The sequence below is a fragment of the Thermobia domestica genome, chromosome 16 (genome assembly GCF_964235325.1).
Source record: "Thermobia domestica chromosome 16, izTheDome1.hap1.1, whole genome shotgun sequence".
In the NCBI taxonomy this organism is placed as follows: domain Eukaryota; kingdom Metazoa; phylum Arthropoda; class Insecta; order Zygentoma; family Lepismatidae; genus Thermobia; species Thermobia domestica.
The window spans coordinates 19,100,531-19,122,785 of record NC_137469.1 but is presented as its reverse complement, the minus strand read 5'-3'; the positions used below and the strand labels follow the sequence as shown (position 1 = coordinate 19,122,785).

General features: G+C 37.6%; 2 protein-coding genes across 3 annotated transcripts in view; one reads left to right on the top strand and one right to left on the bottom strand.

Annotated features, from left to right (window-relative positions):
* Nucleotides 1-22,255, top strand: part of LOC145672941 (very long chain fatty acid elongase 4-like) — a 511,227-nt gene that overhangs the window by 376,191 nt on the left and 112,781 nt on the right. The window lies entirely within an intron of this gene.
* LOC145672942 (very long chain fatty acid elongase AAEL008004) overlaps nt 1-22,255 on the bottom strand; it is a 576,849-nt gene that overhangs the window by 534,588 nt on the left and 20,006 nt on the right. Inside the window, exon 2 of one of the 2 annotated variants that reach the window (XM_081742175.1) lies at nt 9,799-9,878. The exons of the other annotated variant lie outside the window; for it this stretch is intronic. The gene's annotated coding sequence lies outside the window, so the exon portion shown is untranslated. The remainder of the gene's footprint in view (nt 1-9,798; nt 9,879-22,255) is intronic. 2 annotated transcript variants of the gene reach the window in all.

The following is a 22,255-nucleotide window of genomic DNA, read 5'->3' as shown; positions in this document are numbered from 1 at the left end:
AGTTCCGGGGAAACACCCCTAATAACAACCGAGAGATATGGTGGTTTGCGAGGTGGTGGAGGTTGTTTCTGCCGTTTATCTGTTAATTTTGTAAGTTTGGCGCTCTTACCGAAGATTTCGTAGGATGCTTTGTTACGAATGGTAATACCAAAATCTGGATCTTTCGATTTCAGAATATAGCCGTTTCTAGTGGGGACGATTTGAATGAGAGTATCCCGTACCCGTGGAACGTATTTCATAATTTGGAGAAAAATCATTTTAGGATTGGTGAACTTTGTATCGTAGTCTGTAAGAATGAAATGATAAAGAGGATTGGTATTTGACTGTGCAGCCGTAGTAGTCTGAAGCTCTGTAACAGTATTGTTACACTGCGGATTGACTTGAATGTCCATAGATTCTATTGGAGACCGTGACCGTATCCGTTTTGCTGACTGTATTGAATCATTTGATGGATGTCTCTCTCTAGATGTAGACGGTATTGGTTGACTTCCCCAAGAAAAGTGCCGAGTGCGATTAGAAGGTACAATGGGTGCCGTTTGTGCAAGTGCAGAGCTTGAGTTTGCAAGAAGAATAGCAGGTAATCCGGAATGTCGTCCTGGAATCGATTGTCCGTTAGTGTTGCTAGAGTCCGCCATCTTAATGAAGCTACCCAGAGCCGAAGCCCAAACGAGGATGAAAAAGATGATGAGATGAAGTTCAAAAAGCAAGTTTGCCCTTCGAAAGTGAAAACTTCCGTCAACCCTCTAAGTGTTGTATGTGTGCTTTGCTCCCAAATGCGTATTGCAACACTCGTTCCTCGCTGGCATACTAACTAGCACAAGAGAGGTTAGGCTCCTTGATTCAATATGAATTAAGAGCGACCGAGCTCTAACCTATAACCTTAGCTATCAAACCTTTGATTTACGGTTATTTGTGATTTCACGTTTATAACAAAGACAAATATTTTTAGAAGAGTGTACTTTAAATAAATTACTTAAAGAAATATTTTTCACAAAGTTTACCCTTTTAAATTATTGTTCAAAGGCCTTTGCCTTTAATAAGCCTTCTCCGAAATAAATGCAAATGAATTGTGCTGCCATCTTTGGTGCTCTTTTAAACTACGTTTATATGTTTGAGGTCAATCCTTTCGACAATGAGATCTCGGAAACTACGAGCTCTAGAAAGATGACATTTTCACTGATCCATTGTAAATTTCATGTAGATTGTTCAGTTCTAATTGAATATTTAAAAAACAGGGCCACTATTTCTTTATTACATTTTATGGGCACATTGGAAGTGTTGAAATTAAAAAAAAAACAACTAAAGCATCACATCCTAAGCATTGTGCATTCCAACACCACACTGTTGTATATAGGGGTTGTATATATCTCAGGCGTTTGTTTCATGGCCAAATAATGGAAAAGGAAGGATAACCATTTCTTCAGTCTAAGATGAACCTTTTTTTGGGAGTGTTTTGCCCAATGAACACCATATATAACTGACATTATAATTAATTGTGTATGTAATATATTTGCTTATTACATGCTGCATGCAAGAAAGAAAACATTGGTCATACATGAATTAGAAACTCCAACCGGAAGCAGGCTCAAATCTTACAAACGGTGCGAGATATTGAGAAAAATAATCGAAAAAAGTATCCCCTTTATGATACCCCTTGGCTTCTTTTTAATCAATACGTCTTTTACTTGTGTCTGTAAAGGGACATGTACAGATGTTGTAAGGAATGATAAGGAGATTTATGCTCATATGCGAATGATGCGCTGTGTAAAGAGCGCAGGTTCAGCTAGTCTATCTATTAAAATCTTGGAAAAGTTTATATGTTTGTGGCAATCCTTTCGACAGTGAGTTCTTGGGAACCATTGGCTCTAGAAAGATGTCGTTTTCACTCGTCGATTGTAAATTTTGTGTAAATTGTCCCAGTTCTAATTGAATATTTATAAAAAATGGCCGTTATTTCTCTATTACATTTTAGGCCTACACTAGAAATTTTGAAATTAAAAAAAGCATCATATCCTACGAGTTATACATTCCCACACCACATATTCGTATACATGGGTTGTATACCTCTCAGGCGTTTGTTTCATGTCCAAATGATAATGAAAACCGAAGGATAACCATTTCTTCAGTCTAAGATGAATTTTTATTGTTTGGAGTGTTTTGCCCAACGAACACAATATATCACTGACATTATACCTATAATCATTTGTGTGTGTAATGTATTTGTTTCTTACATACTGCATGCAAGAAGAAAGAAAACACTGGTCATACATGGATTAGAAACTCCAACCGGAAATAGGCTCAAATCTTACAAACGGTGCGAGATATTGAAAAAAAAATCGAAAAAATCTCCCCTTTATGACACCCCTTGCTGATTTTTATCAAGACGTCTTTCACTTATGTCTGTAAAGGGACATGTACAGATGTGAGGAATGACAAGAAGATTCTGCTCATATGTGAATGATGTGCTATGTAGAGAGCGCAGGTTCAACTTGTATCTATATAAATAAATAAAAACCTCTAACTATATAAATAAATTTAACTAATAAATTTTATTATAGTATGGAGAGCATGATGGCTCAGCGGTGAAGCGCTTACCTCTGCTGTGCAATGTCCCTGGTTCGATTCCAGGGAAAGTAAGCTTGTGCTGGATAACACTGTTTCCGTGTATTTTCTCCGGCCTCCCACATTCACATTCCACCAATCATTCCATTATTATTATTATTATTCGCTTGCCTTAATTGTCCGTCTTCCTTAGCCTACAGAACATAATCGTAGGACTCATACACTCAAAAATTTAATTTCATTTTTCTATTGTGGCACACTCTAGCAAATATGCATACACGTACGCTAGTAGATTATGTCTGTAAGTTTGAAGGAAGCTGAAAAATCAATTGATATGCATGCACCAAACTCAACTGGAGAAAATGGTATATAGTGCAATTTTTGATCTAACTTTAACACTTATTTATTTATTTATTTAACAATCACCAGATGCAGCTAAGGGGCCATTTTACACTGGATATCTAACAACAACAATAATAACAATGGAAAGGATTTGGAAAGGTATCGGCTAGGGCCTGTTTAATATGTACCATCCCAGCATTTGCCTGGAAGGACTGAAGAAAACCCTGGAAAACCCCAGTCAGGATGGTCGGAAGCGGGAATCGAACGCATGACCTCCCGAATGCGAAGCCAATGCTCTACCACTTGAGCTACTTCGCTCGGTAAACTTGAAACCGTATAAAACTAATTTGTTGTAATTATTACTCGGCTGGCTATAAAACGTTACAAAGAAAAGAAGTTTTACTTTAATTAGCATACCAGCAGCATATAAACACCAGTTCAGGAAATAACCAACGTTAATAGCTGTAAGAAACATTATTAGACGAAACTCATAATGCACTGACTTTTACTTCATTTGCATATATTGTAAGTGTGATTTACTAGATTACACTCTTTTCTTTCTTGTAATACATACGCAAAACTGCAAGCATTTAAAATGTCTTTTTTCTTGAAATTGATTGACCAGGAACAATTAACAGATTTGCTTACCAGTTCCTTTCAATAATATTAGGCAGTATAACACCTTAAAACAAGTCACAGAATACTTTCCATTTGAGTTTTAAAATGTAATTTTCAACTTTCCCCCTTACACAACAGCAATTTCTAACTTCTTCCAGCTGCAGTTCAGTGCCCTTGTTCCTTCTTTCTCCTTTTTAAAAAGAACTAAACTTTTCTAAAACGTTGAATGTGTGTGTTTGTTTCACGTTCATTTTCACGTGGCCTCGCCCCGTAACGATTCACTCTAATGTGTGTGTGTGTGTGTGTGTGCTTCTTGTCTATCCGGTTACTGCGTTCTTCCAAGCACATTATGTTCAGCTGCACTTTTGCATAGTGATAGGCCAAAAGAGACGAAAAGAAAAGAAAGTGTATGCTTCTTTCAAAGGTATATTAAAAAAAAAAAAAAACTCTCTACGTGATTATAATACTAAAGTTTGGTTAATTTCGGTTAATTTCTATGTATATGTGTGTAAGAGTTTAGTATGATTGGTAAAAAAATGATCTTGTAGAGAAAATTGCAACTGGTGTTCCTTGTCTATCATTATTTTTTTTTATTATTTTTATTTGTCAGTATTGTCAACATTTGCAAGGAGTTCCGTAATGACTGTTTCTGGCACACAGTGGTAGAGTTCAGTGTAGTCCCGTGGGTAAGGCAAGTAGGCAGCCGCCCCAGGCGCCATACAATAGAAGAAAAGAAATGAAATGAAATGCAATTTTTGAGTTTTACGTCCCACGTTTATGCCAGCTAGGCTAAAGGACACGGTGATGATGAGAAATTAATGAAATGGTGGAATGAAGAAAGTGGAAGGAAACGGGAGAAAATCGAGGAAACCCACGTAAACGGTGTTTGTGCACCACAAAGTAATAGGAGAAAATAGTTGGACTCTTTATAAAAAGTAATAATTCTATTATTTCTAATTCATTCTTGGGATTCAAATTATTTATGTGATGAATCATCGCTTTTGGATCAAAAGATTCAACATATTTCAATAAAAAATTTTCTTGTAGGCCTTATATCTGGAGAACTACATACAGTGTAGCCAAACCCAAACTATCACTTAACTCAGTATGATGTCTTATTCCGAAGAAAATACGAAAACTCAATTTAGGGGCCGATCAAAAATTTTGTGGTCCCTGATTCAAAAACCAATTATTAGTCAAGATCGCAATCTTTTGTCCATTTTTTTTAATCATTCCTAAAATTCTTGTTGTAAGACATTTTTAAGGACTTGAACCAGCCATTTTGAAATGGTAATGGAACTATTGGTGTGCCGAGAATAGGATTTCTCCCTGAATATTTTGTCCGTGGGTATGTGGTAAACTCAAAACGAGAAGGGGCTGCACCAGGACACTGCCTGCTAAAGAACGTGCCGTGCCCTCCATAAGAATGATATGTAATAGAAATTTGTTTTATCTTAGCTCCGGCGCGGCGGGGGGATGATTTCGGTCAAAGGCTTCCTTCCCCAGAAGGACGCGTGGAAGAAACATGGCCGGGGAAAAGTTAGGATGTTACGGAACATAGTGCTTTATAGAAAAGTTTATTATTTCTATCTCTCAAAATAGAACAGTAACCATATTTCGTTATTTGATACTCAGGCAATTGCAGTTCCGTGGCGTGCCATAGAATTTTAAATTACACAGCGTACCAAAAGTTGTAAAAGATTGAAAAAAAACTCAGATGTTCACTATTAATGTAATGAAGTGCCTTTACACTGGGATATTTCTATTGATATAAAAAAGACAAAGTTTGGACAAAATAATTCGTTTAAGCTGGATATGATATTTTCACCTATATCTTCAGTCCTCAAAGTAAGGTATCACAGTAAGGTATCAAAGTAAGGTATCACATGCAAATTAACGGGATGACTTGGTAAAGCTCCAGTACTTTCTTTATTAAGGGTTTTCATTAGAGCGAATTTAAGCTACCGCTAATTTTAGAGTTTTTCTGTAGTATCTTCAAAACAAATAAAAAATATTCGAAAAGCAGAAACGTAGTGAAGTAGACAATTCGATTTTGCATGTGATACCTTTACCACAATTCACCTATCTGCTTTCGGTATGGCGCTATTTACAGAATCCGCAAAAAAAAAAAAAAAAAAAAAAAATGCTAAATCTATCTACAGTTGCAAATCGAAAGCAAATAGATGAGTTGTGATAATGGTACCACATGCACAATCATATTCATCATCATATCCAAAATCATCAAGAAAATCGTATTGTCTAGTTCACTACGTTTCTGCTTTTCGAATATTTTTTATTTGTGTTGAAGATATTACAGAAAAACTCTGAAATTAGCGGTAATTTAATTTCGCTGTAGTGAAGTCCATTAAGTACCATGTTTGAATGCTCTATCGAAATGCAATTTCAAGCCCATTAGGCCGGCCTATATTGACCAGAGGACAGTCAAGAAGCCGAGCGTCAGTACTCTGAGGCATGGAACAAGCCTCATATCGCGCATTCAGTCGAGCACGCGCTAGACCAGTGGTTCTCAACCTTTTTTGACTGACGACACTCTTGTTTGATATTATTATTATTATTATTATTATTATTATTATTATTATTATTATTATTATTATTATTATTATTATTATTATTATTATTATTATTATTATAGTGAAACCAATTAGTTTTTATATTTACTCTATATAGTACTAAGCATCATTGCAACAATTGGAGGTGTTAACTGGTACAATTTGTCTCGATTTTAACTAACTATTATTAAATTGGAGGATTGCGTGAAACACCAGTGTGTCGCGACAGGTCGGTTGAGAACCACTGCACTGCACAATGACTTCTCCGACGTTGTGATTGAGATCACAGTCAGTGCAATCAGAGCCGGCTTTTCACATCCTCTTAACCATCTCACCATCATCATTATCGTGTTATTACAACTTGGAAGTCGTTTACTATTACTACTACTACTACTACTACTACTACTACCACCCCTACTATAATAATAATAATAATAATAATAATAATAATAATAATAATAATAATAATAATAATAATAATAATAATATGGAGAAGAAGGCAAAAATTACACTACATTTTGCTTCATTTAAATCGCAAGATATGACAATGATGTATCTGCTAAGAAGACTCATATGTCAGTCGCGAGCTAACAATACCCTGGACTCGAACCAGAGACCAGGACCAGCGCTAGGCAGTTTGTCACCCCGTTCAATGGCATCATTTACCGTTGCTCCCTTTCTTCAGAAAGAAGAAATCTTAAAAGCCACGATTTTAAGTATGGTAGCCCATCGTGAACAAAGAAAAGTGAGGAAAAGAGTACTCGCACTCAGAAAGCCCTAAACACTACAAATACAATCTTGTACCTGTTTTTTTCTCTAAATAATAATCTATTATGTTAGTGAAAGATAAAGCAAACATACCTGCAAAGGAAAGATGGTAATTCTTTCAATATCGAGTCTCAATCTCAGTATATTAGGTTGCAATTCCAGTGCAACTAGCTCTTTTATCTTTATTTCTTGATTTTCTTTCTATATCTGTTAAAAAAAAAAACTTTTTAAAAAACTTGTTTCTAGCTTCATTGAGAAGGAACTTATTTGTGACAAAGACAAGACTAGTTTTCAAATCAAAACTGTGATAAGTAATTAAATGGAATAGATGTTCGCTACTGTTCGAGAATTAAGTTTTCGTATTTGACAACAATTAAGCAATTCATGCTGGGATTTGTTTAACCATTTGCTTTAACACTGTCCTTAAACTAATGCGACCTTAACATGATTTATGAATGTAGTGTTGAAATAGAAGGTCTGCTTAGTAAACCATCATCATGAAGTATGTTTCCAACAAGAAATATTTATTTTAAATAATATAGTTATGACAGATTTTGCCATCCCTCGAAATTTGCCACCCCGTGCAAATGCGTGTGTTGCACATATCGTAGAGCAGGCCCTGCCAGAGACCCTGCAAACCTAAGATATGAAATTCTTTACTAAACCTGGAAAATGATACAACCTTCCTACTTACTTCAACGTTTGCACCCAGCAAATGCTCACCACGATCATAATACAAGATCAGGTGTAAATAAACATCTTTCTCTTCCCCCACATTCGTCAAAATTCTACTCGAATGCGTTCTTTGCATCCACTATCCGTGCATGGAATGACTTCCCATCCAACACAAGGCAATCTCAGACAATCAATCTAGGGCCGCGGTGGCTCAGTGGTAGAGCGTTCACCTCTGGTGCATGGGGTCCCGGGTTCCAACCCTGCTCCTGCCAAGTGAACTTTGTGGTGGACAAACAACGTGTGCGTGGGTTTTCTCGGGGTTCTCCCGTTTCCTCCTACTTTCTTCATTCCACCATTTCATTCATTTCTCATAATCACCGTATCCTTTAGCCTAACCGGCATAACCGTGGGACGTAAAACTCAAAGATTTCATTTACAATCAATCTATTTAAGAAGTCGGTTGAACCGACCCTTCCATGGCTTACTAACATCGGAAAAATGCTGATTTTTTTTATTCTTCCTACCTTTTATTTGTTTTTTAATTCACTAGACGAATGTGACTATGTGTGCATGTGATGTGATGTGATGTGATGTGTGTGTGTGTGTGTGTGTGTGTGTGTGTGTGTGTGTGTGTGTGTGTGTGTGTGTGTGTGTGTGTGTGTGTGTGTGTGTGTGTGTGTATGATTGGGAGTGTTTTATATACAGTATTTAGTTCGTTTAATAATGATTGGCACTCCCCCCTATAACTGGTGCCAAGTAGCAGTTTGAAATGTTTGTTGATGTATGCATTAAGATAGTACTATTACTACTAGTACTACTAGTATGCATTACTATAGTACTATCAAACCCCACTAAATGGTTTTGTTTCTTTCCGTAGGTAGCAGATTGTAGCAGCAGTTGTTCCAACGTCCCAGGACGCTGGTGGACAGCGAAAAGACAGCATGAAAGCAGACACACATGGGCAACGGTGGACAATGTGGTTTCTCTGGAGGGAAGGAGTGAATACTTCAGACATCCACAACAGATTATTAGCCGTATGTGAGGACACAGCACTAAGTCGCAGATCCGTGTTTCGTTGGGTAGCCGAATTCAAAGAAGGCAAAGACAGTGCTGCAAAAAACAAAAGCACTAGGCGTCCTGCAACTGCACGCAGACCAAGCAATGCCGCGCGAGCGAATGATTTGATAATGGAGCATAGGAGAATCACGTTTGATGAACTAGAGAAAGAAACAGGTTCCCTCTACACTATCATTCATGAGGATTTGAAGCTGCACAAGGTGTGTGCACAATGGGTGCTTCATGACCTCACCGTTGCACAGAAACAAAAGCGTGTGGAGATTTGCCAGTAGTTGATGCAACAGTACAATGAAAATCCGACCGAGTTCTTTGAGCGTCTGATCACCGTCGACGAAACTTGGTTCCTCTACGAGACTTCAGAAAAGAAACGCCAGTCCATGGAATGGAGGCATACTGGAAGCCCTCGTCCCAAGAAGGCTCGGATGGGACTATTCGTGCGGAAAAAAATGACGACCGTTTTCTGGGATCAGAAAGGGACACTGCTGGTGGAATGGCTCCCTCCCAATACGTCAATCGACAGTGAGAGCTACTGCAGTTCACTGCATAGACTCCGCCGACGCATCCAACAACGCCGACAAGGAAAATTGGGCCGCGGCGTTCTTCTCGAACACGACAATGCACGGCCACATGTCAGTCTCCAGACAATTGCCACAGTGCATGAACTAGGGTTTAGTGTACTACCGCATCCTCCATATTCGCCGGATCTGACTCCTAGCGACTATGCTTTATTCGACACAATGAAAGAGGGCATGAGAGTTAAAAAAGTTCAACACAAATGATGAACTCCACGCATTTGTCCGCCAGTGGCAGAGAGATACCCCCCAAAGAATGGTTTGCTACACAAATAAGGAGGCTTCCAGAACGGTGGCAAAGGTGCATAGAGATTGCCGGGGAATACCTCTAAAATAAACTGTAATCGTTTGTTCAATAAATGGTTCCTGTGAAAACAAAACAAAAAAAAAATTGTAGTGCCAATCATTTCTGAATGCCCCAAGTATTTTATACATATTTTATTGTTATTATTGTATTACTAATCATGATCATTGCATGGTCAAGTGGGAGACAAAGCATGATTAGCCTTAACTTCGCCATGTAAAATAAGACTAAATAAATAAAATAAAATAAAAATACAATTAGATAAATATTTTATGAAACAAAAACTAGCAATAAAAAGAATGAATATTACCTTGTGTTGTGTTTTCCAGAAGTACAATATAGTACGATGTTTCTAATAGTTTATCACGTTAATCACAATGTATAAGGTCACTGAAACAAACACATGAAAAAAAAAATCAATGAAGCACAACACATTTTTAGCCTTGATATGATCAAAAAATATAGATTTAAAAAAAACACACACACACAGACTGAACAGTACAGTAACGTCGAGCTAGTGAAAAAATTTCACGCCTCCAGGTATCACACACGAAAGCATCCATGAAAGTGCAGAGAAAATGCACACACTCGTGAGTTTCTCCGGCAAGACACTCTTAAACCACCTTCAACTCACTAATTAATACAATATTGTTCAACCGTGCGATAAAGAATAATTAAAAAAAAAAAAGAAAGAAAACTGAGGACAGAAACTAAAAACGAAGTCACTAAAGAAAATCGTAAGTAATATAACTAATGTGTGCTTGTAAAATCAGAAAATTCATGTACTGTTGGCAATTTACGGAATTGATACCGCTATTTTATTTACTAGATGTTGGGACGGACCATCGTCTGTTCGACAAGATCGCCAAAGAGAAATTCTGTGTTAACATCAGTGGGTCACAAGGTTAAAACCTTAACATACGTATACCCATACTAAGAGTTATACACAGCACGAAGGTAGAGTTATTTCGTTGCGTCCAGGAATGAGTACCTAATAAATTTGACTTTCATGAAGTCCGAACTTGACCTCAAGAAACCTTCAATATGTGAGATTGATGTTTCGAAAGGATTTTCAGGTTGACGTTCAAGGCAAAAAGGTAGAGTTATATCTGTTTTGATGAGTCAAGAAATGAATACCTAATGCGATTGACTTTTATGAGGTCCGAACTTAAAACCTCATGTCCCCCTCAATATATAAGATTGAACAGCCAATAGTATTTTCGGGGTGGAGGCCAATGAGATTGAATGACGTTAATTTGAATTAAGTAGAAAAGGAAATTAAATCTTTCCGTTTTACGTCCCACGTTACGCCGTGTGGGATAAAGGAGACGGTGATGATGAGAAACAGGGCCGTATCTAGGCGGGGTTTTGCCCCGGGGCGTAGCTGGTTGAGAGTATGGGAGGCAGGGGGCAGATATGCGTCTTTGCCCCGGGCGCAATATTTCGTAGGTCCGGCCCTGATGAGAAATGAATGAAATGAAGAAAGTGGGAGGAATGATACCACCTGGCTCACTTTCTACGTTTTTTAATATTCATTGCGTTATTAACTAGAATTCCAAAAGTTAAATAGGGATGCATAGAGCAGAGAATTAAGGTTGACTTTTTAAGGGATTAAAACAATGTTTTTACCTTTACTGACTGACCTACGTACGTACCTCACCGCTATTCAAACATGCTTCCAAAGAATGTATGTTCGATAAAAAAAATAAAAAAATGTTATCTCTTAAGACCACTGGCGTACCCAGAAGTTCGTCAAGGGGGACAAGGGGTTCAAGTTCACATAATTTTAGGAGTTTGTATATATATATCTCCTTAATATGATAAATGTTTATTTTTGCATAATATCTTACCCAAGGGAGGGCTTAAAACTCCAAAGTTCCTTTGCGTACGCCACTGGTTAAGACATTTTTTAAAAGTAAAAACGTGGAACATTTCAACAAATATATTGTTAATTACCACTTCTTAATGATTGCCAAGGACTACTGCAAATTCACAATAATAACCTAGTGCTATAATCAAACTGTGGTTTTATTTAGGTTCGGTTTCGTTATATGAAGAGTAAATCTACATATGTAATAAAGTATATTTTCGTCCTTTATATGATACACAAGAAAAACAAAATAATGACAAGGACAGTAGTATTATATTATACGAAATTTACTTAGTTCATATGATTCTGACCTAACTTACTATGAAGGCCCCAATTCTTAGTACGTATATGAAATATTATCGTGCTTAGACTTTTGGTTCTCGAGTTCTAGGGCATCAAATTTTCCGCTTTTTTTACCGCAGCTTCGCTCAAATTGTTTCCACCTTCCTATTGCAGCCTCGCTCAACATGTTTCAATTTTCTTATTGCAACCTCGCTCAAAACGTTTAATTTTCCTTATCGCAGCCTTGCTCAAAACGTTTAGACACACCTTCAAAGAAATTTCCTCTTTAGTATTCACTATGTTCTTTTAAAGTTCACACCCTCACTGTTGATTCTACTTTCAAAATTGGTCTCTCGTCGTAATAGAAGCCAAGGTGCAGGCCGGTAGCCAGCCCAAAAATTTAGGGGGGGCCGGCTGAAGTTAGGGGGGGCCCGATCCAACCATATTATAGTTCATCACCATATTATAATTCATATCTAAGCCTATCGTAAAATTTTTAGAGGGGGCCAGCAAAAATTTAGGCCCCCCCTAGACCCCCCTGGATACGGGCCTGCCAAGGTGTAAATTAAACCTGAGCCGTTGATGGCACCACGGTTCCCTCACTACTAATTCTTGAAACTGGTGTCAGCGACCGCCGATTGGAAACGATTAGCCTATAGACTTTCTACACCAAAAATTTATCACACATTCAAACAAAATATGTTTAGAATACATTCACAATTGGTATAATGTTCTACAGGATACTACACACATCTGGCATGATGAAACCTGTTTCTCAAACTCTCTCTCAGGATTGAATTAGTAATTTAAGAAGAGGAAAGAGAGAGAAATGTCCTTCTTCTGTTATAGCCTTGAACTGTTAGTTTCTATTACAAAAAAAGATTAACAGCTATTGCCCAGATGGTTGCAAAGAATATTAACACAATTGTAGGTTCTTTTCAACCTCATACTGTTGCATTTCCAACGAGACGATAAATTTCTCGTTCCGTTTCGAGACGAGACGAGAAATTTCGTGACTCTGACGTGAAACACTAGTTTACTCAAATCATGGCTCTTACGCACTATTTTTTTTAGCACATATTAAGCACTAGAACTAAACAAAAAAGACTGATTGAATTGAGCATCAAAATTTCCGCAGAGCAATAAGTTGTAAGACAACCTTTTAGAACTTAAAAAAAAAAAAAAAAAACTGATTGAATTGAGCATGAAAATTTACGCAAAGTGATAAGTTGTAAGACCTCTTAGAACTTAAAAAAACATTGAATTCAGCATGGAAATTTACGCAGAGCAATAAGTTGTAAGACAACCTTTTAGAACTAAAAAAAAAAAAAAAAAACTGATTGAATTTAGCATGGATATTTAGGCAGAGCGATAAGTTGTAAGACAACATCTTAGGACTAAAAAAAGAAAAAAAACTCTGATTGAATTGAGCACAGAAATTTACGCAGAGCGATAAGTTGTAAGACAACCTCTTAGAACTATATATTAAAAAAAAAAAAAAACTGATTGAATTGAGCATGGAAATTTACGCAGAGCGATAAGTTGTAAGACAACCTCTTAAAATTGAAATATCTCTGATTGAATTGAGCATGAAAATTTACATGGAGTTATAAATTGTAGGTGAGCTTTTGTGTTTTGCGTCCTTATCAAAGACCTAAGTTATGAAAGATGGAACTTGCTATTAATGTGGGCTCTGAAGCACGAACAAGGTTTGAACCCGGTGCAGTATTCGCGTAGACAGATCATCATGCAAGATCAGTCTTTTCACAATATATATGCCTATTCCCACCACACTATCTCGCCTTCAGAGCTCGCCTCGTAGCCTATATAGTTAGCGCACGCATCTTCAGCACGGGAATCCCGCGTTCGACTTTCCGCTGAGAGCTTATGTTGTTTGGATTCCATTGTCATATAGTATTGGTGTTGATCGAGTCGCTAAACTCTAAATCACTATCTTATCTCCAAGATAATTGAATTACAAGAAAAGTCCCGGTTATGCGAAGAGGTAAGAAGGGTGGGAAAAATGAATTTGGAAACACCTCATGTTTGGGGAAGCCTTTAGGAGAAAAGAAAGTCTATTTTGTGGGACATTGAATAAAGAGTTGAGAAAAAGTCTCATAAAATGCATCGTGTGGAGTATTGTACTGTATGGGTCAGAAATGTGGACATTACATAAAAATGATGAAAAACGACTGAGAACTTTTGACATGTGGGCGTGGAGAAGAATCGACAATATTACCTGAGTGAAACGGAAAACGAATAAGAGGGTATTAGAAATGGTGGGGAGGAAAGAACAATTTTAGATATTATAAAAAGAGGAAAGGAAACTGGTTGGGGCATTAGCTAAGAAGGAATTGTATCATGAGAGATGTGCTAGAGGGTATGGTGGCAGGAAAGAGAGGAAGGGGGCGAAGGAGAATACAATTGATGGACTATACCAAAACAGAAAAATCGCACGTGAAGACGAAGGGGATAGCGGAAGACCGTGGAAGCTTCTCAGTTGCTTCAAGTGACCTGCCAGTATAATGGCAGATTACCTATAATAATGAAGTTGATCATGTTTCGGTGAGAATCCTGCATTCTTCCAATAAGCTAGAATCTTCCTGTAGTATCCCGTAATTAAATTGTGTTTTCTTTTCCGATACTGAAGAGTTAGGATGGATTACAGATGAGAATTCAAATGTTTCGGATCACACATTTCGTTTCGTGCAATTCAAGACGAAGCAACCACCTGGAGGAAATTTACATTATCGGTCACATCAGTGGGGCAGTGGGATTCGAATCCGGAAAATTCCATTTACGAGGAGAACACATCAATCATTCACAAACTACCTACTTCAGAAGGTATTGCAACTACAAACCTTAACTTACGAATATATGCTCAGGATATGTAAATATGAAAATATTCGAGTTTTGTCTACCTTCACTTCAAAAACGCCAAATTAATAACAAAATGATTTACATAAAAAGAGTGTGGTATGTAGCATTTTTGTGCAATACACAGCAGAAAACAAGTGAACAAAATAGAACAAGTGTATGCTACGAGTATGAAAATCATGTCAATTATGTACGTATGAAATGGGTTAAACACTGTATTTTTGTCTCGAAGTTTAAGTAAGTAGGTTATTAACATATTTAGGACAAAAACAATGAATTATAGAAAATGTATAAACTAAGATGTATTATACATTTCGAGGAATACTTAAATATTTTATTTTTTTAAAGCGAAAAAGAAACCCAGCTACCTACCTAAATGAATTCTACATTATTGGTAGGGTACGTATAGCGAAAAAAAAAATCTCCAAAGATAAAATAACTGATATATCTCAATAAGCTGAACAAAATTATGCAGGTGAATGTAAATTCTCATGCGCCGTTTTCGAGAAAATTGATAGAAACGATTTTCTGTAAACGAAACAAGTAGCAGTTTCAATGTACACCACATGAAGAAGATTGGTTTGTATGGTGGAGATATTTTCTCGATTATTATTGAAACCGGAAGTGGTCTATATTTATATTACTTTTAATTTTAGTAAAGACATTAGACTGGAGATGGAAATACTTTTAGGATGCTTAATCGATTGCAGGCAACCGATTCTCGCTCGCTTAATCGATTGCAGGCAACCGATTCCCGCTCGCTTAATCGATTGCGGGCAACCGGTTCTCGCTCCTTAATCGATTGCGGGCAATCGATTCCCGCTCGCTTGGTCGACTGCAGGCAACCGATTCCTGCTCGCTTAATCGATTGCAGGCAACCGATTCCCGCTCGCTTAATCGATTGCAGGCAACCGATTCCCGCTCGCTTAGTCGATTGCAGGCAACCGATTCCCGCTATCTACCAACGTTTTTACTGTATCACAATTGATCACCTCCTTGGTGTATGGGGTCCTTGGTTCGATCTCAGCTAGCGCCAAGTGAGCTTTGTGGTGGACAAACACTGTGTGCGTAGGTTTTCTCGGTGTTCTACCACTTTCTTCACCCTACCATTTAATTCATTTCTCATCATCACCGTCTCCTTTAGCCTAGCCGGCATAATCGTGGGACGTAAAACCTAAAGATTTCATTTCATTTTTCTATCACAATTAACGTTAAAAATTGAAGTTCATTTCTACCACTTCCAGTTTGAACAGATGGTTAAGACAGAATGATACCTATTCTTGGAATGCTAAATCTATTCCATAAAACCGCTTCTCGCTTTCTCTTAAAGTTTTTGCTCTATACATATCAATATTGAAACCGGAAGTCGTAGTGGATTCTACCATTTCCGGTTTTAGTAGAGAGTTAAGGATGGACATGTAATGCATTTTTGGAATGCTTAATCGATTGCAGGAAACTGCATCTCTCTATTTAGTACCGTTTTTGATCTATAGCAATCTACGTTTAAACCGGAAATGGTTAATTTCTACCACTTCCGGTTCGAATATCGACTCCAAGAAAGAAATCGGTTCGTAACTTTTGATTCTCTATATTTTCACTAAATTTAGTGATGATTGATGAAGTTGAGTTGATTGAGTTGATTTTGAGTTTAACGTCCCGTTCAGCAGCGAGGCTATATGAGACGTGGACCTACTGATTAACGTGGAATCCGAACCACATGAGCTCCCGCCGGGGATTGATGAAGTAGCTCCTGAGATTTTTATTTCCCGGCCGGCCGGCCGGACAATGTAAATACATATTCCAAACTGTTTCAAAAATTGATTCTGTAAGATAACTACCACTGGCATTGTCCTCATCCCAGGGCAATGAGGGGGACATGTTCCCTCCAATCTTGGAACTGGGGGGCTGCCCAGGCCTGTAGCCAGCCCAAAAATGTAGGGGGGCCCGGCTGAAGTTAGGGGGGGGCGATGAAACCATATTCTAGTTCATCACCATATTATAGTTCATTTGCCAGTCTACCGTGTAAAGTTTAGGGGGCCAGCCAAAATTTAGGGGAGGCCTGGCTCCCCCTAGACCCCCCTGGATACAGGCCTAGGGCTGTCCCTCCCAATGATCCGATTTGAAATGTGCTTTTGGGTAGAAATGTGATGATTTGTGTCCGATTGCTACAAAGAAAAATGAGATGAAACTGATGTCCACCAAGAATAAGCCTCAAATTTGCCCGCCTCCGAATGTTGAGGACAACTCTGCTCAACGGTGATTCCCACTTCCAGTTTGGCCTATTCCCGTTTCGCCTACAGACCTTCCAGCAACTTCTATCATTATCTCAATCTCATCTTATCTGTAAGTAAAACGACTATTCCCGTTTTGCCTATGCTCATTCGACGAGGGATATTTAGTATTTGAGGGAACATTTGAGTGTTTGAGGTGGGAACGCAATATAATGAAAATATTAATATCTCGACTAAATACAGTCATGCCATTTTCAATCAAGTTACATCTGTGGAAATTTATTAGTCTAGGGAATAATAAATTAAACCAATTAACTTGGATTTTACGGAAAAGAAAATTCCAGAATCAACACTGCATAGTAATCCTTTTATTGTCTAAAATTCTCATATTAATTAATAAATGTAGTAAGTTTGATTTCTCTACAGTGTTTCTAAGTTTCTATGCTTCAATTTCTCAACTTTTTTTTTTTTTTTTTTTTTTTTTTAAGGTTACGATTAAGGTAAATTGAGTGCGTTAGGCTTAATAATATTTTAAAAATTTGATACTATATATATGTTAAGTAGTAGCAAATTGTACACTTCATTTCTGTTTAATCGATTGATGGACATGTAATGAGAGAGATCAGTTAACAAAAAAGAAAACATAAACTTTTTTCTGAATTAAACTTCATTGTTTTAATCGTAGGGCTTTAGTTCAGAACATTTCAGAATTAGGACTAGCATTAGGAATTAGATTTTTGGGCTTTCGGTATCGATGATGGCTATGTTAGCCCATTATGTATGATTCCTATCGGCGATCACACTACCCGGCAAGCTGGGAACGAAGGAAGCGGTCTGGAACCATTATGTGAGATACCATCCCGGCATTTGCCCGGTATGAATAAGGAAAACCAGGCCCGTATCCAAGGGGGTCGAGCGGGGCCGTCCCCCCTAAAATTTTGACGGTAAACTTGCAAATGAACTATAATATAGTGAGGAAATATAATATGGTTCGATCGGTCCCCGCTAACTTCTACCCCCCCCCTTCTACATTTTTGGGCTGGCTACCGGCCTGAGGAAAACATTGGTCAGGATTTCAAGTCTGCGAAATCTTTTATACTTTTCGACCGAGTGTACTTACCGGTAATTGAACCCGGGTCACTCGCACCAAAAGCGAAAGCGTTTGTGACTACGCTAGGCGGGAGCACGTTCATTTTTGAAGGCATTATACGTTCTCAACAATGTCTTTTCACGTTGAAAATATATCAAATACAGTGTTATATATATATATATATATATATATATATATATATATATATATATATATATATATATATATATATATATATAAACCTTATTCTGTTTCAACCAAATTTTCGTACAATCGAAGCAGCACTGGTTCCATCAACTTCCGTTAAAAGAGATTCTACTGTATCTCTTGTTTCTATTTTGTTTATTTATACGTATTTCTGGGCATTACCAGCGTCTGTGGCTCTAAGTCCGCCATATATGAGGGATGACAATCCCTCGGCGAGCACACTATCCGGGGAAGGAAGGAAGCACTCTGCAACCTGTATGTTAGGTACCACTCTAGCATTTGACTGGTATGAGAAAAACCCAGGAAAAACCTCATTCAGGATGGTCAGAATAGAAAAGCTGTCGAACTTTTCGATCGGATGTTTACACCGGGAATTGAACTTCGGGATTGCTCGCTTCAAAGAGTGTTAGCGACTATGCACTACGAAGCCACAATAATCCTAATATTGACAACTAACTAACTAACTAACTCTATGGCCTATGGAACCCGGAGGTTCAATGCCGAGTTCACAAAAGCTCTCCACTGACTTCTATCCTTAGCTAATTGCATCCAGTTTCTACTTTGTATTCCAATCTCTGCGAGATCCATCTTAACATTGTCCTCCCATCTGCGCCTAGGTCTTCCTAATGGTCGTTTTCCGATGGATCTTCCAGTCAAGACTTTGAAAGCGTTTCTACCTTCTTCCATTCTAGCTACATGACCTTCCCACCTAAGCCTCCTAGACTTGACGACCCTAACAACGTTGGGTAGACCATATAAATTATGTAGTTCCTCGTTATGAAGTTTCCGCCATTCCCCATTCCCGTTCCTCTTGGGTCGGAATATTCGTCTCAGGATCTTGTTCTCAAATACTTTCAGCCTATGTTCTTTCCTCAGTGTAAGCGACCATGTTTCGCGCCCATATAGAACAACAGGTATGATTATCGTTTTATATATTTTAAGCTTCAAATTCCTCGATAGAATTCGCGACGACAAGAGATTTTGAACCGAATAGTAACACGAATTCCTTGCTTTTAGTCGACATTTAATTTCTTCGTGGATATGATTTTCCTCTGTTAATATTGATCCTAGATATTTGAAAGTATTCACTTTATCAAAAGTATTATTTAATATTTTAACGCATCCATAATTTGCTGTATTCCGGCCCCGACGCACTACCATGTATTTAGTTTTCTCTGCATTTACTTCTAAACCCATGTCCCTGCAAGCGTTTAATAAGATCTCTGCATTTCTTTCTCTTGTTCTTCTATCATCCCCTATTAAACACAAAACTAGTTGACAAACACATAACTTCTTAATAATAAACTAGAGCTTCTTCCTGGCTAAGCGGCTAGCGTACGCACCTTTGGCGTGGAAGATCCAGGGTTCGATTCCCGGCGGGAGCTCATGTGGTTCGGATTCTACGTTATCAGTAGGTCCCGTCTCATATAGCCTCGCTGCTGAAAGGACGTTAAACTCAAAATCAATTCAATTCAACTCTTAATAATAAATTATAGTCGACCTGCTTGAAAGTGACTAAAAAAGACCAAAAATCTTGATGTTTTTTCGCTGTATCTATAAATTCTGCCGCAAAATGATCCAAATTCAGAACATAACCTAAAATCACATTACCTTCCCAAAATTTGTTGTTAATCCCGAACTGTATGCTGCTGTATGCATCGTACTTCTGACCGGCCAAAAGATAAAAAAAAAGTCCTAAAAGATGTTCGAATCCCAGTTGAAGCAGTATCTTTTATTTCATATAGTCTTGGTGCTAAAATCTGATATGATTTGATTTAAATTTAGTGTCTCTTTAAGCAGCAAGGCTACATGATACATGGCCTTACATCTTAACGTGAAATCCGAACCACATGATCCCCCGCCGGGAATGGAACTGAAGGGAACCTGGTTCTTCCACGCCAAAGGCGCGTACCCTAACAGCTTATCGGTGCTAAAGATCAATATTTCCAATTTATCGACCTTATTGAAAATTTCGAAATGAATTCAGCAGTTTTCGTGTAGTTTTATTTGACCAAAAAGAAAAAAAAAACTACGAAAAGCGGTATACACTGTTGAAACACTGTCCTCGAATAGATGTATATATTCCAAATTTATTGATAAAACATGTATACTGAGTGAATAATGTACTTTCGTTGAGCGACTGTTAAAAACGAATCACGTAACGAAATAACTAGAATATTAACTGAACACATTGTGGAATAAAATAAAACGGTTTGTAGTAATGGAATTTGTGTTATGTTTCCTGACTAACTGAATCTTTGAAACCCACAGGGCTTCTGTTTTAGCTGACGGTAAACAAAAATGCTAGAGTTGCAAAAATATGACATGTCAGGTAAACCTCACAATTTCATCATCTACAGTAACTTTCTTTCTAAGCTACGCTCAAAGTTAACTGTATTTTATTTAATTCCATTTTAAAAGCGTACACAGCACATTTTATAACATAAACAAAATTACATTAGTCTTAAGAAAAATGTCATATGTTATAGTAGTATATAATAATTATTGGATGATTCACGTAATAAGAGAAAAGCAAATACTTACAGTGAATGATTCACATCTATTGTTGTACCTTACATATTTTTAATCGGGGGGAAGGAGGGAATTTGTAGTTATTACGAATTATTTTGAAGACTTTTCTTACCGTTTGAAGGCACGGTGTCTCAGTAGCACAGCGCTTACCTCTGGTGCAAGAAGTTCATGGTTCGATACTAGGCCATGTGATTTGTAATAGATAATATATTGTCCTTAAGTTTTCTTGGGATTCTTCCGTTACCTTCCACATGCTCATTCCAAAAAATATTTCACTATCATTCACTGTAATTAATTATCGTCTCCTTTATCCTAAAGGGCATAACGTACGACGTAAAACTGCAATGTTTTTTCACTTAACATCAGAGGTAAAAGTGAAGGGGAATGCGGAAGGAAGCCGTTCCTCCACTTCCAAAAATATCTATGGCGTCCCCCACTTCCTAAAAATTTACGAGAAAAGATAGGCAAGGGAGACGGCGTGACGTCATCCATCCCCCTACCTTTTCATATTCACTTTTACCCTTGCTTAACATTTGATGCAACTATGAATTATCAACATTTGGTAATAATTACCCCATGCTACTACTATTAATACTACTGCTACTACTACTACTACTACTACTACTAATAATAATAATAATAATAATAATAATAACAGATGATTGGCTGGATCATTCTAACCCGATTTTCATTTTGTTCAAAGGATTAAAAAGAAGATTCCCTGTCTCCTAAGATTTAACATTCCCTCCAGGTAAAAATGCCTGAATTCACTATTATAGGAGACTCTGTCTTTTCCAAAAGTACAATTTATCCCGGAAATTGCAAAGGAATCAGATTGGGGAACCAGATGCGATTTTGGAATTCCCAAATTCAGCGTTATCAAACAGTTTGGTTTACCGGAAAGAGCCTTTGTTTTGAATCTTTAAACGAATCAATTTCGGAAAAGAAACCCAAGTTTACGGGCTATGAGGTTTAGAATACACAAATTTGAATACAAGGGAATGATGGAAGATTAAGTAACATTAAAGGTAATGCCTTCTTTTCTCTTTAATCCTGAACAATTATATAAAATATGCACATAAATTCTGAAGCTGCTTGGCGTAAGAACCCACGCCACTCAAACGATGTATATTCAACTGATAGTGTGGTATCAATAGTAGTAATTTCGGGTTTCCTAGATGCGCTATCATTTGCCTACACGACACTAATAGATGTCGCTAGGTGTGCTATCATTTCTCTGTACGATGATATAAATGTCGCTAACTACGGGATTATTGTGTTTTGTATAACGTAGTTCTAGAACGATTGCATAAAAAATATGGTATGAAATTTGGGATTAGGGATGCGCACGAGTCGAGTCGAGACAGAATATTCCTCAGAAAATTCGAGTCGAGACACAGCTCTTCCAATAGAAAAATATACGTTTTTCGAGTCGAGACATCACTTTTACAGCACATTTTCGAGACGAGACAGCCTCAAATCGTGTCTCGTGCGCATCCCTATTTGGGATAATCGGTGGCAAAACAGTGGCGTATTTAGGGGGAGGGGCTTCCGGGCTTAAGCCCTCATCGAAATCTTAATTACTATATTAAAGTATATGAAATATCTTGGAGAATTTTTCACATTTTCAGGCAAAGCCCACCCAAAAGTCAGCAAAGCCCCCCCGAAACAAAATCGT